Raw genomic sequence first — 12,012 nt, 5'->3', positions numbered from 1 at the left:
GGAGCGGGGCAGAGCGGTGGGCAGGTCGGCCTGGCTCCCCGCCTGCTTTCCAGCCCGGCCCGGCGCCGCTTCCCCGCCTCGGCCGAGGGGCTGTCCCGGCGCCGCCCCGAGGGCTCCTCCCTGCGCCGGGGCCCCGGCCGCCGTGCCGCGCGCGGGCCCGGTGGCTCACATCAGCCGCGGCGCCTTGTCTCGGGCTGAGTTTTAGGGACCTGGGCTCTTGAGCTGAGCTGCGAACGCATCGTGATAATGCTCTTTCGTTTAAGCGCTGGGACAGTTACAGTGAGGAGTAGTTGTTAGTCCGGGGGACAGGTGGTTCCTGACGCGGTGGTAAATGTCTGCGTCTTAACTGAGTTCATTTTAGGATCCAACCGTGAGTTTTAGAAGCCCTAGTACTGGCGTGTGTGGTCAGCTCTAGGGGGGCTCCATGAGAAACATCCAAGCTGGATTATCAAATTCGCTTTTCCGTGTTGTTCTCAATAGCCATTCGATTGTAGAAGGCAGAGCCGTCCTCTTGACAAGTACTGTTGAGGTTACTGTTTTGTCTTGCATGACGTAAGAATTCAAACTCCAAAAAAAGCTTCTGGACAATTTAATAAAGGTATTCAACATATAAGTGATTTTTGAATGATGTTCCATTGAATACAGGCACATTGGAAGATTGGGTCTTCAAAGTGTTGTACACAATGACTACTTGAGAAATTTGGCTGCTACAGCTAAAGACCTTCTGCCACCTTTGGCAATAATTTATTTCCCTTGCCTTCAAGCATCCCCAGACTCCATACTGTGTAAAGTATGCGCAGAATCTCCAGGGAGGATTTTCTTAGTCTGGAGAGGTCAGCTCTGCTGCTGCTGAATTGTAACTAGGCAAGTTATTACTGAACTGCAAGTTTCTTGTCTCTGACATCTTTTCTACCTGTCCTGTTATGTTTTGTTAGTACTAGATAATTTCTGTGGAGTTGCTTTAAAACAATGAAAGTACTTCATATGTTTTTATATTTATAGTGAGAATGAATGATTCTATTCACATTCTTGCCAGTAAACTGATTAAGCTGAGAGGATTGGGCCATAGGGAGAGACTAGTTACAGGATTAAGGAGGTACTGTTTCTATGAGTGGAAAAGGTCTTTGGAATTCTTAAACTATTTTCAGCCTCCAAATCCTTGGAATTGTATGGGCATCATTTAAAGAGTGGAAGTAAAAAAAATTACTAGTCTATAGTTGAATTTTAAAAAATGCTTCTTGTGTATCTAAGTATTTTACATTTGTTTAATAGCTCTGGTATTCTTTTCAGTTAAGTTTTCTAGACTTTTATAAAGAAAGATAGTCTTCAAGAACTTAATACATTCCTCAAGGGGAAACAAAGGCTTAGAGCCATGTGCGAGAAACTGAGTGTTCTGAAGTACCAGGTTAGGATTTGACAAAAGATCAGTAAGTGGATGTTAATGTACGTTACCCACCTGTCCTCTAAACTACAGAATGCTTTTGACTAGAATGGCTTATAAGCAGACACCCGAAGTTCTTCCCCATAAGGTTAAATAATGACAAATAATGTAATTTCCAGTGTATTGTAAAGTGTCATTTTACGATAACTGTCACTCTTTTAACTGTATGGAATGGAATTAAGTGGCATAGTGTTTTGATGCCCATCATCTATTTAAAAAAAGTGAACTAGCTCTCTCATAGTCAAAGTTTTAGAGCGTATTGCTATTCTATCCCCTACAGCAGTGGTTCTCAGTTAGGGACTGTTGCCTCCTAGGAACAGTGGGCACTATCTGGAGACGTTTTTGGTACATAACTAGGGAGTAGGGGTTACTGGCATCTAGTGGGAAGAGGCCAGATATTGCAAAACATCTTGCATTGCTCAAAGCAACCCCAACAACAAAGAATTAACCAGCCCAAAATGTCAGTAGTGCTATGCTATTGAGAACCTTGACCTACAGAATTCTACTCTTACGTAGTATGGTTTTAGGTGAAAGTTTTATTGGTTATCATTCTTTCCTGCAGCAAAAAAAAGTGCATATTTAAATTTATTGCATATCTTGTGATCAAAATGTTCTAAATGTCAATTCTGAAAAGATCTTTTGTGTCATTACAACTATTACTAGTATATAGCTCATCAAAATATAAATATTACAATTGTGAATAATTATAAAAATTAATATTTGATTGAAATGTATTTCTTAATGAGATTGGGCTTTTTGTCGTTTAGCTTAAGTTTCCATGGATGATTATTATTTATTGCTAGAATCTGACAGAGTTCAACATCAATTCTTTTTCTCTTTTTCATTTTTAGAGACGTAAAGACCAAAAACATCTTGTTAATTTAAGATGAGAGGAATAAGAATATTAATATAGCAATTTCACTCTTTTTATTCCTTCTGAGTTATATGCCAAAAGTTATTTACTGACACTGATGTATCAGAATATTCTTAATGACATATCAACTAGGTTTTCTGGTTTAGTTTGGTGTAGAAGCAAATCCTTGGAATCCCAATTTGGAAAATGGTTCCTTACCTGGTCATTACTTTTCTCGATATTGACTGTTTAGTGCCCTGGCAGTTATGTCCTAGAACAACACACGGTACTAAGATTCAGGAGGGGTAAGCGGTATTGCTTTTGTAAGGGCCAAAAAGGCAATTCTCTGTGTATGCAGGTACTCAAAACAGTGTCTGATTTAAGTGGTGGTTTATTGATCATTGCTGGATGGGTGAATGGATGAACAACTGAAGGAATGAGTACTTTAGGATTAAATATTATCGTAATAATCCAAACTAGAAACATGGCTGATAGCAGGGAAGCTGGTGAGAACAGGTATATTCTGGATGCATTCTGAAGGCAAACCTAACAGAGCTTACTCCAGCTTTGGATGTGAGGGAAAGGGGAGCATCAGCTATCGCTGCATGGTTTTTGTCTGAAACTGCTGGAAGAGTTAGCATTTTACCGAGGAGTGGGGACTGAGAGGAAGAGGATGAGGAGGATACAATTCCCCCTGTCCGTTTTCTTCAGTGCCACATTTGTGTTTCTAAGCTTAATTTAGCTGTTGAAATCTGTAGTTATCTATAGAAATAGAAATCATATTGTATATGACATTCAGTCTAATTAAAAAACCTACGCAGTCGTTTTTCCACAAAATGATATTATTCCCACCTTGTGTCTAACTTCAGTGCCTAAAATTCAAGCACTTGACAATGTTAATTGTAGCTTTTCTAAGTAATGTTAGTTATCTGATTTATGTATATGAGATGTACCTTAAGGACAGGTTTTATAGGTAAAAACTGTTCCATGTTTTAGTAGAATTCTCAACACATTTTATTGTATTTTAAATCAATAACTCTACACATAGGTATTTTTAGGACAGATGTCATATCAAATTATTGGCTCCGTTGGATGTAAAAATAAACTTCTCAAACTTATAAACACAAAAATCATAATTTTGCTTGAGATAATTGAATTATATAGTTTTCTGACTTGATCAGAATAATGCAAATTAGCTCAAATGCAATGGTAACATTATAATTCATGATTATTAATTCAGATTAACATGCAGTGTTACATAAAGTATTCCACCTTGACTAGGCTAATCCAGAGAGGCATATTTTTCTCTTAGTAAATTTTTAAAACTTCTGGTTTTTTTCTAGTTCACTTCAGCAGAGAAAATATTGTATGCAAAGACAAAAAAATTAACACCATTTCAATGAGAGGTCACTTACATATTCCATTGTGAAGACGTTTTCAAAAGTTAATACAAAACATGTACACCTGTGTAAGTTAACCTTATTATTAGCTATTTTATGGCTTGGTATACATATTGAAAGTGCCCCTTATTCAGTTGGGCCCAAGTACCAGATTCTGAGGATGTAGGTTCTGATAGTCCAGTGGAGGAGACAGGTACATACGTACCAACTTTATTACGTGCTTGTGATAAATATTGAGATATATGCAAATATTAAAGGAGCATAAATAAGGAAGAAATTCCTGTAGCTACAGCCATTATCTTTGCATCGATAGCACCTCTCTTAGGAGAGTAGGTTTTGTGCACCAGGATAATTTTGCTTCTTTCTCCTTTGACAGCCTGTTTTCCTCGTAAGCCTCACATTGCTGTGTCTCCTACCTCTCCGCATCTGCTGGCTTGTGCACATGGTGTTCCTGTCTCCTCTGCTGGATGATGGCAGCTGCAGCCCACTGCTCTTCTCTCTAAGCAAGCATTCCAGAAAGCTTGGAGAACCGCAGCTGCCCTTTTTAGAGCAAAAGGGCAGCTAAAGCTGGATAGCTAAAGCTGGGACTTCTTACTAAGTAAGGTATCTTTACCAGGATTCCTTCATGGCAACCACATGTATAGGTAAAAGACCTGCCATAATCTTCAGCCTAAGTGCTGTGCCAATTATAAAGATCAGCTACAGATGAGGAATGCATTTATGTTTTGTACTTGGGTATCATAATGTGTATTTAGTGTTCAAAATTATATGGTTGAGATATGTTGCTTTTTTTTTTTGCCTTACAAAAGGGCTTATAAACCCTGTAGGTAAGTAATTAAGAGTTCCCATTTTAGGGAACTAAAGATTCTGGTCGGGGCTGGCCCCGTGGCCTAGCGGTTAAGTTCGCGCGCTCCACTGCAGGCGGCCCAGTGTTTCGTTGGTTTGAATCCTGGGCGCGGACATGGCACTGCTCATCAAACCATGCTGAGGCAGCATCCCACATGCCACAACTAGAAGGACCCACAACGAAGAATATACAACTATGTACCGGGGGGCTTTGGGGAGAAAAAGGAAAAAATTAAATCTTTAAAAAAAAAAAAAAAGATTCTGGTCACCAATTCCAATGTGTAGGGTGGGTGTGTGGAAGGGGGTTCCCTACACGAACAAGCAATTCTCTGACACCAGCTGGGTGTCCTTCAATTTAACTCAGTTCTGACACTCGCTACCCAGAAAGCCTCAGATTCCATGAGTTAAGGACTCAGTCCCATAAGACTGCCCTCCACTTCCGATACCAATTGCAAGCCCTGATTGTTACCTGTGCTTCTGACTGACCAGCTACAAATCAGAGGTTCCCATGACCACCTCCTTGGGTTACAGGTTAAGGGGTCAGTCCTGCAAGACTGTCCTCTCCCACCCCCAATTCAGAAGTCAGTTGCAAGCCCAAGTTATCACCTATGCTTCTCACTGACCCCCTCCTCATGTTCAATTAATTTGCTAGAGTGGCTCACAGAACTCAGAGAAACAATTTACTCAATAGATTACTGGTTTATCATAAAAGGATATAATTGAGGAACAGGCAGATAGAAGAGATGCATAGGGAAAGGTATGGGAAAAGGGCTCGGAGCTTCCGTGCCTTCTCCAAGAATACTACTCTCCCAGTTCTCCACATGTTTACCAACTGGAAGCTCTCTGAGCCCTGTCCTTTTGGGTTTTTATCAAGCCTCATTACATAGGCATGATTGATTAAATCATTGACCATTGGTGATTGATTCAATCTCCAGCCCCTCCATCTCCCCTCATCAAGGGGTGGGACTGAAAGTTCCAACCCTCTATTCTTTGTTGGGTCCCCTAGTGACTAACTCCCTTCCTTAGGGGCTTTCCAAAAGTCACCTCATTTGCATTAACCTAGTTGTGGGCTTCTTCCATAAGGATTACATAAACCCACAAAGGGGCTTGTTACAAATAACAAGGCACCATGTTACCTTTATGGCTCTGAAATCATTTCAGGAACTGAGGACAAGAGACCAAATATTATAACAAAAGATGCTCCCATTGCTCCTATCACTCAGGAAATTCCAAGTGTTTTGAGAGCTGTGAGCCAGGAACTGTGGATGAAGACCAAATATATATTTGTTATCATAAATCACAATTTCACAAGAACTAACTATGGAGATGTTTTATCATCCAGTGTAATCTAATTAGAGAGTGTGGCCAGTGGAATTATGGGTTCACAATAGAGATTCCCCATCTTGGAGATATAATTGATTTACTGGTCTATCTGATTTGACAGATCGTTTACTACTTTTCTGCTCTTGTGCTGTCCTATACTTTCTGTAAAAAATAGATTGATATACAGGACTTTCTCTGTTTTTTCCAGTAAATAATAAAGCTCTGGTTATTTTTTGAAAAGTCAGGAATTAAACATTTAAATCACATCAAATGGAATAGAAAGATTACCTATTCCTTTATTATAATTAAGCTTCCTTCAAGATTTACCTGCTACTTAGAAAATAGAACTTGATTATAGATAAGTAAAATATATATTGGGTGCTAATATAATCACAAGATAACAAGACCATTAGGATTTGTTGGCAAACTAAAAATAGCACTTAGTGAATTAAACTAGACTATCGTAATAATTTTATTTTTATAAATGTATCATTCTAAGAAAAGCCAGCACATAATTGCAGTGTTCAGTTTACAGACTTAGTAAATACAGTAGTTGAAGTTCTAGAATTTGTTTAAAAAGAATCTTTAGGGCCGGCCCCGCGGCTGAGTCGTTAAGTTTTCGTGATCCGCTTCAGCAGCCCAGGGTTTTGCTAGTTTGGATCCTGGGCATGGACATGGCACCGCTCATCAGGCCACACTGAGGAGCCATCCCACATGCCGCAACTAGAAGGACCCACAACTAAAATATACAACTACGTACTGGGGGGATTTGGGGAGAAAAAGCAGAAAAGAAAAAAAAGCTTTAAATTTTGTATAAGGGCAGATTTAAATTTTTTTGGATTAGGTTTTGGTTGTCAAGTTTTTAAGATACTAGTACTTAATATTGAACTGTAAATAATGAAAGAAAATTAAAAGAACAGTTATGTAATCTCCAATATCAAGAGAAAAAAAGAAAGTCCAGTGTTAAGGTCTCAAATACCAAAGAGATGAGCAATGGTAAATAATGAAAACTTTCCTACAAAAACCATTAAATCATAACATGTATGTTTATTCATTTTTGGGCTGTATCTTTCTACCAAAACGACTACCAATGAATTACATTTTTTGCATTGTTTTCTCTCTTAAAATTGGAAATAATTGCAAAAGAAATTTTGGGGAAAATAGTAAAAAGAAATTTATTTTAAAAATTACTTTTATATTCTACAGATCTTTTAAAAAGTCATATTTAAAGAGAGAGATTATTCTAATAAAACATTAGCCTATCTTTTTTTATGTTTTCTTAACTATTTGTTGCTGGTGTATAGAAATAAAGTCGTTTTTGTATATTGTCTTCACATCAACAATGCTATATTTCTTATTAATTCTAATAGTTTGTAGATTCTTTTGGGTTTTCTACAGACTCAAATTATATAAATTATACTAGCATCACTTTTAAAAAACTTTACTATCTAGGAATAAATATAAAGAAAGAAAGATAACACCTCTATACTGAAAACTACAAATCATTATTGAGAGAAATGAAAGAAAATCTAAATAAATGCAGAGAGGGATATACCATGTTCATGGATTAATAGATTTAATGTTGTAAAGATGTAAGATGTGAAGATGTTAATTTATAATTCAACAAAACCCCCATTAAATCCTGACAGGTTTTTAAATTAAATTGACAAGCTGAAAATTCATACAGATATACAAAGAGCCAGAAATAACAGTCAGTCTTGAAGAACAACAAAGCCAGAGGACTTAAACTAATAGTGAAAACATATACACAGGTGATCAGCTGATTTATGATGAAAGTGATTAAGCAGTGCTGTTTCCAAGATGATGTTTTCAATAAATGGTACAAGGTCAAGTGAATATCATATGGAAAAATATATATATCTTGACCTGTACTTCACACACCATGCACCAAAATCGATTCTAAAGGGATTACAAATCTAAATGTGAATGATAAAATAAAGCTTTTAAAGGGAAACATAGGAGAACGTCTGCATGACCTTTGGTAGGCTGTGATTTGGGAAATCCTCAAGACTACTGTCGCATTCCATAATTGCTCAAAGTACAGAACTCAGCAAAGCTTTATGCTCATGATTACAGTTTACTAGAGTGAAAGAATACAGATTAAAATCAGCAACAGGAAAAGATACATAGGGCAGGGTGCAGGAGGAACCAGGTGCAGAGAGCTTCCACTTGTCCTCTCCCACTGAAGTGGTGTGAACAGTGCTTGCTTCTCCCAGGAACGGTGTTGCAACACACACAGTATTGTCAACTAGGGGTGTACAACCAAGCCTTGGTGTCCAGGGTTTTTATTGGGGGTTCAATCACATAGCCATGGCTCTCTTCCCACATTGTTGACCGTAGTCTCCAGCTCCTCCAGAGGTCAGTGTGATACCAAGTGGCCCAAGGTCCCCACCATAAATCGCATTGTTAGCAAAGACTATTTGGAATGGTTTAAACGCCCCCAGGTAAACAAAGATACTCTTATGAGGCAGGACATTCCAAGAGTTTACAGGTTACCTGCCAGGAGCCAGGAACAAGGGCCATACCTTTCTTTGGACAAGGTTAATCTTTTGCTACACATAGGTAACGATGTCTTAAACAGGAAATGCCAAAAGCTCTAGCCGTCAAGATAAAAAATGATAAATAGGTCTGTTTTAAGAACTTTTATTCATTGAGAGAATGATTAAGCAACTCACAGAGTATGAGAAAGTATCTTCCGTATCTATGTTTGACAAAGGCTGGTATCCAGGTTGTGTAAAGAACTCATACAAATTGATAAACAAACCCAATTGGGGAGGGGCTTGGGGGACAACAAGCAAAAGACTTAAAAAAAGGCACTTCAAAAAAGAAGATATACAAACTTCAAATTCATTAGTTATCAGCCTAATGTAAATTAAAGGCGTAATATGATACCACTATGTACTTAGCCAAAATAGCTAAAATGAAAAAGGTGGACAGTACTCGAGCTGGTAAAGATGTAGAATAATCAGATTTCTTATACACTGCTAGTGAGAGTGTCAGTTGGCACAACCACTTTGGAAGACTATTTGGCAGTATCTACTAAGGGTGAACGTATGTACACCCTATGCCCCAGAAATTCCGTTTCTCGGTGTATAGCCAAGACAAAATGCATGCATGCATTCACCAGCACATGTATACTAGAAGATTCATTGCAACGCTATTCATAATAGCAAAAAACTGAAGAAAACTCAGATGTCCATTAACAAAGAGTAGATAAAGTGTGATATATTCACACAGTAGAATATGATACAGAAATGAGAATTAGTGATCTACAACTGTGCAAAATATGGTTGAATTTCACAGACAAAATGTTGAGGAAAAGCCAGACACAAAAGGATATGTTCTGTATGATTCCATTTATATAAAGTACAAAATCAGGAATTAGAGATCAGGACAGCAATTATCCTTAGGCAGTACAAAAGGATTTGGTGACTGGAAGGTGCACAAGAAGGGTTTCTGGGGTGCTGATAAGGTTCTGCTTGATCTACATACTAGTTATGTAGGTATTTTCAGTTTGTAAAAATTAAGTTGTATACAAGTTTTTTCTTTCATTAGTTAAAATTGCATCTATCAGATAATACGAGTAGCATCATGCTTTAATAGAAACAGAGTAGAAGGGATTACTGTGCAGCTAATGTGGCTTAAGCTTCAGGTCCTCTCACTTTCATGGGACCCTCTTAAGTGTTAGGAGTTTCTAAGAGTAGTAGTGGGTTCTAGGTGCAGCGAGGAAGCCAGGTTGCAGACAGAAGCATTTCCATATAAACATTTCTGGTTAAATTGCCTAAACAAAACTCAGAAGAAAGGGACCTGAAGTGCCAATCTTCCAGTAATTTGTTATATTCTGATTCTAAGTAAATATTCATTTTGTGACTAATTTCATATTTATTTTGTATTCTTTTTCTTAGATATGAACAGCTCCTGCCCACCACTGCAATTCCCCAGTGTATAAACATCAGCTTCCACAAACTTAAGATATGCCTCCGAGGAGTCAGAGGAGCTTGTTCCAACCCTTGCTATTGTTTGGTTTTTATCACTGGCATCAAATAGTTCAGTTATTTTCCTTGCATTAATAGGCTTCATTTCTGTACAAGAAAATGTCTTAAATGATCATAGTTTGTCCGTCATCGTTTCAAGTAAAAATGGTTTGCTATGACAAAAGCAGCTATTTGAGCTTGCAACTCAAAAGACTTACATGTGCTTTTTCTGAAGACACTGTATTTTAGTATGCAGAAGAATTAATTTACGTGTATTTCCCATTTGTCACACAAAATGTTAAAAGGACATGTACTCCATAAAATTAATGGTTTTTACTAAGTTTTTTTAAGGACATTCTTAAACTTTTTTTTTTATAACGTGTGGCAGGAAGAATACATTGACTTAATTCATGCTAGCAGTTTTACTCACCATTGCTTTTGCACCATCAATGCAAATGCCAATGCAGGTGTTCCAAGATAAACTATGAAATTCAAAAAGTTCATTTACCACTTTGATATTTCAGCAGAAGTTGTATTTAATGCCTGTCATTCAAATAAAAGATCTTCTCTGATGATTAGTTGGTGCTGATACCAGATAGATGTAGGCAAAACAGCTAGTCCAGCAAAATCTGTAGGCCTGCCCATTTTTTAAGGTAAAATTACAATTCTGCAGACGAGATATCAACCCAATCTTCATGATTTCAGTTAAATCTTTAAAAAGTTACTGTATATGTGGAAAATTGAACTTACGTAATTTATTTTACTGACTTTTCATCCAGCAGGTATTGCGATGTCATCTGTATACAGCTTCATTCGTATTTTGTATGCTCCAGCCAATGCAATACAATAATTCAGTCTGTAAAGTGTTTCCGTGGCTTTTTCACTTCTGATTTCAAAAGCTAGAATAATGTTTGGCTTTAAAGAGCTTTTCACATCTATTTTTTAATATATTCAGTTCCTTTTTCTTTAAACTCTCATCTCAAAATGAAACTACAACTTATCTGAAAGTCTTTTGTTACATAAGACACAATAAGGTAAATTGTTAACATCTATAAGGCCAAGGAAAAGATACTTTTCCTTCTATTTTTATTTTTTATTTATATTATATCCAGTTTCTTTAAATAGATTACTTCCTTCCATGAATCAGAGGACTCTGATATCTCAGTTTCATCTTTTTTGGCATTTTTTGACGTAGTCCATCGTTGGGGTGAGAAAGCAATTCTTCTAATCTCCCATTTAAAGCCAACGATCCATCCATTTCCCATGTTGTTTCTTCCTTTGCATAAATTCAGATTTCTATCTGGTTTCATTTCTCTCCTGCATTTCCTTCTTTAACATTTCTTTTTCTCTTTTTTTTTTGAGGAAGATTAGCCCTGAGCTAACTACTGCCAGTCCTCCTCTTTTTGCTGAGGAAGACTGGTCCTGAACTAACATCCGTGCCCATCTTCCTCTACTTTATATGTGGGGCACCTGCCACAGCATGGCTTGTTGAGAGGTGCCATGTCCACACTCGGGATCCGAACCAGCGAGCCCTGGGCCTCCGAGAAGCAGAACGTTTGAACTTAACCACTGTGCCACCGGGCCAGCCCCTCTTTAACATTTCTTGTAGTGCAGTTTTCTAGTGATGAAGTTTCTCAAGTTTTTAGTTTGAAAAAGTCTTTTTCATCTCAATTTTTGAAATATTTTCTCTAGATACAGAATTCTAGGTTGACTTTTTTCAGAAAAAGATTTTGCTCCATTGTTTTCTGCCTTGTATACTGAGAAGTGTGCTATCATTCATAACTTTGTTTTTCTGTATGTAATGTGCCTTCTATGGTTGCTTGTAAGATTTTTTTCTTTACTAGGGGTTTTCAGCAGTATGATTTTTGTGTGTTTTGTATGGTTTTCTTCATGTTTCTTCTACTTGGGAGGCATTGAGCTTCTTGGATATGTAGGTTTATACTTTCTATCAAATTTGGAAATTTTCACCCACAATTTCTTCAAATGTTTTTCTCCCCTTTTTTTTTCTGTGACTCCAGTTATGTGTATGCTAGACTTTTTGATATTTTCCCACAGGTCATTGACACTCGTTGATTTTTTCCAGTCTTATTTCTCTGTTTCATTTTGAATAGTTTCTATCACTATATCTTCAAATTCACTAGTCTTTTCTTCTGC

The sequence above is a fragment of the Equus asinus genome, chromosome 21 (assembly GCF_041296235.1).
Source record: "Equus asinus isolate D_3611 breed Donkey chromosome 21, EquAss-T2T_v2, whole genome shotgun sequence".
NCBI lineage: Eukaryota > Metazoa > Chordata > Mammalia > Perissodactyla > Equidae > Equus > Equus asinus.
Note: the sequence above shows the minus strand (reverse complement) of the source record.